Raw genomic sequence first — 6,486 nt, forward strand, 5'->3', positions numbered from 1 at the left:
TTCGTCAAATTAGTCTTACAACAATATTAAATATTAAATAGTTCACTACAATCCCAATATTTTTATTATATTTAAAAAAATTTAATTTTACCGGCGAATTGTGTAAATTAGTTAATTACAGTGTCATCTAACAGTCAACGAGAGTTTTCGAATGAGAAAATAAAATCAGGGAAAGAAATTGTCCAGTCTATCCCTTCCACTGATAGTATGATATGGAGGTTCAACAACTTTATACTGCAGATAATTATGTCCATCTGTTTCCACCAAGATCGATCGATCGATTAAATGCTCATATGAAAAACTATCTTGGCAATGTAAAATTGGACTTTCGATACATTTCTTGAAGAAGGAACTTTCAATATATATATACTTTTTAATCAGGTAAAATGGCTTCCCATCATATGAAAAGAGAAAAATCAAGCAAGCATCGGCCGAAAGGAGAAAAGAAGAGCTCAGATGGTCAAGTGGGTCAGATCCAAATTAGGCAGTGATGAACCAGAAGAATGCAACCCAGCTTGAGCCCACCTGCCAGAATCACTAATAAGTGTGTGTCTGCGTGTCCAATCAACCGTGAAAAGACAGATAGGAAATTCGGCATCAAAACCAGATTTTCTGTGATGGTCTTGTTTTAGGAAGTAAAGTTCCATACACCCATTATTGCAATTCACAGCATGGCCCAATATATTCCAAATAATAGCTGCAGCTCTGTTTTTCTGTCTTAAGAGACAAGCCCATCCTCTTCCGAATAACAGGCACTTGACAATGGGCTGCATCCATTTAAACCTTGGAAAAAAAGAAAGCTAAGAATTTTTCTATTTTTCTGATCTATTTATAACTCTTTTGGAGATATTATGAACCTGACATGCTAACTCTTGTGATCACAGAAGCAACTTTTAGCTACTGGACAATGAAGTTGCTCTTTTGTTTTGCTTTGCGCATGATACCAGCTTTATGGAAACACATGTTCCTTCCCTTCCAAGCGCTATGGTCTGATCTTGATGGCACTGTAAGAGGCTCGTGAGGAGGGTGAGAGAGACTTTCACAATAATGGTCAGGCAAATATCCGCACCAGAATCCACAGCTATGATTTTGTTTCCATCAGAGGAAGATGCCCTCCTGTCATGGTTTTTGGAATTTGCTTTTCTGCTTGCCCATGATCTACCAAGCTATACCTTCCATGATCAGTCATGCTTGTATATAAAGTTGTTGTTCTGTTCACTCAGGGGTCACACCATATCAGATTTCACAGTAAAGGGGCCACCATAAAGCAAGAAGAGTGCAGTTCTTGCTTGATATAACACAGTGAATTCCGAGGTTAGTCCATACAACATTATTGAAGAAGCTTTTCGCTGTTTGTTGAAATCTTGAAGCTCTAAGTATAAAACCAAAGATCAAACACTCTCTTTACCTTCTAAATTTTCTCCCTATCCTCCTCTAAACTAATGCCATTCAGAGCTGCATGGAGTAAGCTAATTCTGTTCTCCTCCTCCTCTTTTTTTTTTTTAAAAAAAAATTTATAAATTTGCTAGTGTATCTGTTACGTACGATGATTCCAAATGGAGGCCCTTGGGTGATAAATGGGCTATGTGTCTAATAGGGGAATCCTGTCTCAACACGTTGGGGACATGCTCACATGCTCCAGTTAGGTCACTAGATGGGCCAAGTCTTAAGAATCAATGAGATGCCCATCCAATAATAGTAGCTTCCTTTTTGTTTTTCTCACCCCACGAGAGATTTCTTCACTTCTACACTAGCACATTCAGTCCCTTCATTAACATGTGATTTCATATTACTTATTAGTAGTAAGCAGTAGTGATCATATCATTTGCTTTGTGTGACTAAGGGAGTTTAATTCTCATCTATATCATAAATGGTATATCGCAGCATTGTAAAAAGCTGCGTTTGAGTGTTATTTGATCAATGATATGCATCTCGGGGAAAGACTCGAGCCTGAGTTTAATGTATACGAAAGATTTGGATCGAGTTGTTTTTCTCTAATTAAATTTCAAAGAGAATGCTATTTTTCTTTCTTCTTTCTAGTTTTGCAAGCATAAGTTCGGGCACACATGGTTCAGGAACTGGGGTGACATCAAATAGACCAGAAAGAACAAGTCAAGAAATGGTTAATGCATACATACATGCGAACATATAACGTCAGGCACCATAACCATGGTATAGCACGGTTTAAAACCAAACACAAACAACAGGCACATGATCGAATTGTAGAAAGCCAGTAGAAAGTGTGAGATCTTCCTGTGGATGTCCATCTAACTTATTCACATTTAACGAGGATGTTTTTGACTAAATAAGTGGGTCTTGGACAGAAAAGTTTATGGAGACAGGGCTGTGAAGGTACATGCGTTAGGAAACAATGTTACAGATATGATGGAGAAAATAATTGAAGACAGTTAATTTAAGGAACATATATAGGGGGACAAATGCTTGGGAACATTTTATGTCTTGGTATTTTTCGAATAGTAGTAAATTTCTTTCATTTTGTTCCTTCAGGAATTAACTTAATTCTAGAGCATGGACAGCAGCAGCGGCACCTCAAGCAATTCCTTCTCAGGTTCCCTTCTTTTTTCTTTTTAAAATTCAATTTCCTTGCAATTGCTGTTTGTAATATTTGGTAACATTAGAGTATCTTCTTGGAAATATAGGAAAAAATCTTTCTGGGCTGGAAGCACTGCAGAAGCAGCATGAGGAGAAAACCAGAAAGGTTGAAGAGCTGAAGAGTCAAATCGTTTCAGTGAAGCTTGATCTGGAGAAGAAAAGGAAGGATGCTTTAGAGGATAAAAAAGAAGTTTTCAAGAGCTTGAGTGACAAATACAACAGCCTGAGAGAGGAATACAATGCTCTGGCTGAAAGGTCCAGTGAATAGTCCACAGAGCTGTTTCAATATTGCATGCTTTTATCATCCCGTTTTATGCAGCTACCTGGAAACCTACGCATTAGATTGTAAGATTTGCTTCCTCTTCTGCATAACTTTAACTGTTTCTATAAAATTCTCCACATTACTGGGAGACATTTAGAGCTAGTACCACATGTTAGCCTATCTTACAATATCATCATGTATGCCATGTAAATCATGCAGTTCATCACCAAAATGTCACACAATATGGTAATGGATTTGGGTTAACGAGCATCGTAGCTATTTTCTCACCAAAGTAAAAAAAAATCCTGACTGAAAGGAGCAATCAATGGAAGTAGTTGATTGGAAGTTTTAGAAAAGTCGTTGTACTCAAATGAAGAAAATTAAAGTCTATATACTCAATTGAGAAAAAACATAAGTTAATGTACTAATAATGTAATCAACAGGATTTCACCAAAGCAGTATTTTCAGCCACCGAAAAACAGAACCATGGAATCACCCTGTAAGAGAAGATTCTTTGGTGGCTTAATTTCCAGGATCCATAATACTATTAATTTTTCTATGGCATCGACCTGATGTTTTCAAAATCTAAGCTGCAAGTGCCAAGTATATATATATCATCTTTTAGCTTGGATCACCATTCTTGCAGTAACATAATAAAGAAGAGAATTGCATGGTCTCATAAAAAATTAATAGACTGTCAATAAGTTTAGCCTGGATCGATGTACAGACAATTGCATGAGCGATACCAGTAATTACCAAAGCTTTTCTTTCTCTAATTTCCTAAAAATCATCTCTGTCTCCCCAGTGAATTGATCTTCTGCTTCTATTTGGACAATCTCGCTTCGGATTATCCGTCATGGATCATATGCTCTTGCAGAATTTTGAAGATTATTAAGGCTTGGGCCACGACTATTAATTAGTCTCAGATGTGGCGTTCACAACTTCTCTGCCCACTTGATTGATTGCTCTCGGAGGATAACTATTCTGGCATATTGGATTGCCAGCTTGATCTGTTAAGCGCACATTTGTAGTAACTCTTCGATCATCAACGCTATTCGTCCCTGACAAATACTCATGTCACAGAAACAATATTATTAGAAATTGAAAAAGCAACTTCCAGGAGGAAAAACCAAACAGAAGATCAGAAAGACCAGACAAAGTTGTTAAAAATTACAATCAAAATGTAAAATGTTAAAACTAACAAGTTTTATAGGAGCTCATACCAAAGCATTGGCCCATGAGCAGTTTATAGTATAAACAAGTAGCATCCAAGTGTTTCCTAGGGTTAATCAGTAGCTATATATACACATGTATATGTATAGATTAAGGGTATACGACATAGGAAATATTAACACCTAACAGAACAGGAAAGGGCCGCCGAATGCAATGCTCCTGTATGAAAAGTAAAATAAAAAACAGTAGCACTGCCAACTCTAGGAAATTACAGGAATTACCATTGATCTAAATCACCGGAATAAATTTGTTTATGAATCTAAAACAACAAAACAAATAAAGGCATCCCTTGATCAAGATAAAAATTCCATGATCAAGAGCATCTTATTTAGTTTGTTACTAAAACATAATAAAAATTCTTGTAAATGAAATAACAAACCACAATTATGTGGTAGTAAAACCATGAGCGGAACAAGGCACGCTAAAATGAAGTTAAAAATGCCTTAAAAACATAATTAATTAAAAAAATAAAAACTGAAATCAGAACTCTTGTAAGAAAAGTGGAGCTGGTACTTGGGCTGTTTATTGGGGAAAAAGAGCCACAATGTCTCCCAGTTTCAGCTCCACCCTTCTGGTTTTCATCAAACACGGCAAACAATTAACTAGTCTCAATTGATCGTCGTGACTAATCGTAGCTGCATCATGCCTCATCGACGGCCAGCCAGTCTCCGATACAACTATCTCCACGTTGGAACCACCTGCTCTCTAAGTGCAGCTGAGTAGAGGGCATCCAGCGATGCATCAAAAAGATTATGGTAATTCAAGCCTCCATCTTGCACTGTAGATCCTACTCAGTCAAGCAAGGCATAGCCTAGACCGACATGTTGAGGGTTATCAATATAGCTGAGGTACGTGTACAGATTGGCAAGAAGTGGTTCCCTGGTGCTTGATAGGAATTAGACTGTTGGGAAAATGTATGGACCTGCACTAGTACAGTAGTAGTATATATATGCACCTGCTGATGGAGGATAAGAAGCGCCTAACAAAGATTGCTCTCTATTGAAGTAGAAACTTTAATGTTTAAATTAGCAGATGCTCTGGAATTATAGATGTTTTTCATTGCAGTTAGAACAAATTGAGCTGCCGCATCACCAGGCTTGACTTCCTTGCCGACTGAAACTTATCGAAACTCGACGTCGGTCGGGTGAGTAGGCTATAATACTGGCTTCAACCCAAATGTTTGCAACTCATGAGGCATCAGCAAACGCCCGAAGGTTTTCATTAGGAACGCCAAGGGTAAGCTCGATATTGTTTGAACCTCTAAGAGCCTGGAGGGTTGCTTAATTTGGATCATAGATTCACATTCTGCCAATGCCATTGCTTCTATAAAAATCTACAACTTCTTGTTCAGAAGGTAGGTCATTTCCTAACCGTCCGTTGCAGACACCTACAGATTGTGCACACCAGCTTGTTCGAGTAGGAAACAAAGTTGGATTACATCTTAGAAAGAAAATCAGTGATGAAAAAACGACAGAATTATTAAGAGAACTAAAAAAGTAAAAAGATCAACTGATGCTCATGGAGAAAAAAAAAAAGTCTCCAAACAAGACCCAAAAGCGAGAAAAAAGAAAAAACCCTAAAAGCAAACAAAACCTAAGCAACCGAACCAGGTAAGCAAAGAGGCCAACGCACAAGCAAAAGGAAAAACGTGAAAACTGAAATAATAAGAAAAAGAATGTTATATGTACTATATATGCAAACAATAGTGCAAACAATAGCTCAGAGTTACACACACATATACTTACAGTCATGATATATGCTATGTATACAATGTAAAGAGCTTGGGCGCGTTTTGTACCAGTCACAGCTTCTAGGCCAGACACCAAGAATCCATCAAACAACAGGGAAATGGTAGCCATGGTAGTTTTTTTTTACTATAAAGAAACCCATGGGAAAAACAAGAAAAGAAAAGAAAAAGTAACCCTAAAAGATTCTCTTTGATGTTGATATAAAATCTTTGTGGTAGTTTCTAACTCTTCCCCTGCTTCTCAGCATACAGAGAGAGACAGAGGCGATCATTTTAATCTTCTTCCTTCTTGAGTGAGTTTTTTCTTGATCATCCAGTTTGTCATCATCACTTTCTACCTTTGCATCTATTATATTATAATTATTATAGCAATAGTTAAAAATGATTAGTGTTTTACTGTGAATTACAGTGTAGTATACAAAAAAACACTTAGCAGTTTTTTTTTTTATTTTTTTCAAAGTTAATTTTTTATTTATTTTAATGAATATCATTTTGTTTAATTTTTTTTTTGTTAATATTAAATTTTTGTCTATTTAGTTATCAAACTTTCATGATATGGGTTCTGGGTTTGACGGGTTAACCCAGATTTTTTTTTCTGATTTTCTTTTTAATTAATTATTTTTTCGAGTGC

General features: G+C 36.6%; 1 long non-coding RNA gene and 1 pseudogene across 1 annotated transcript; one reads left to right on the top strand and one right to left on the bottom strand.

The window, feature by feature from the left end:
* Nucleotides 1-867: 867 nt before the first annotated feature.
* On the top strand, nucleotides 868-3,037 carry LOC133702502 (uncharacterized). Its single transcript, XR_009843748.1, has 3 exons — nucleotides 868-1,314; nucleotides 2,509-2,569; nucleotides 2,661-3,037. It is a non-coding gene; the product is annotated as an uncharacterized LOC133702502 (long non-coding RNA).
* A 209-nt stretch (nucleotides 3,038-3,246) lies between these two features.
* Nucleotides 3,247-5,967, bottom strand: LOC133678198 (glucan endo-1,3-beta-glucosidase-like; annotated as a pseudogene).
* Between the last annotated feature and the right edge of the window lie 519 nt (nucleotides 5,968-6,486).

This window comes from Populus nigra, chromosome 1, assembly GCF_951802175.1.
Source record: "Populus nigra chromosome 1, ddPopNigr1.1, whole genome shotgun sequence".
NCBI classification, from domain to species: Eukaryota; Viridiplantae; Streptophyta; class Magnoliopsida; order Malpighiales; family Salicaceae; genus Populus; species Populus nigra.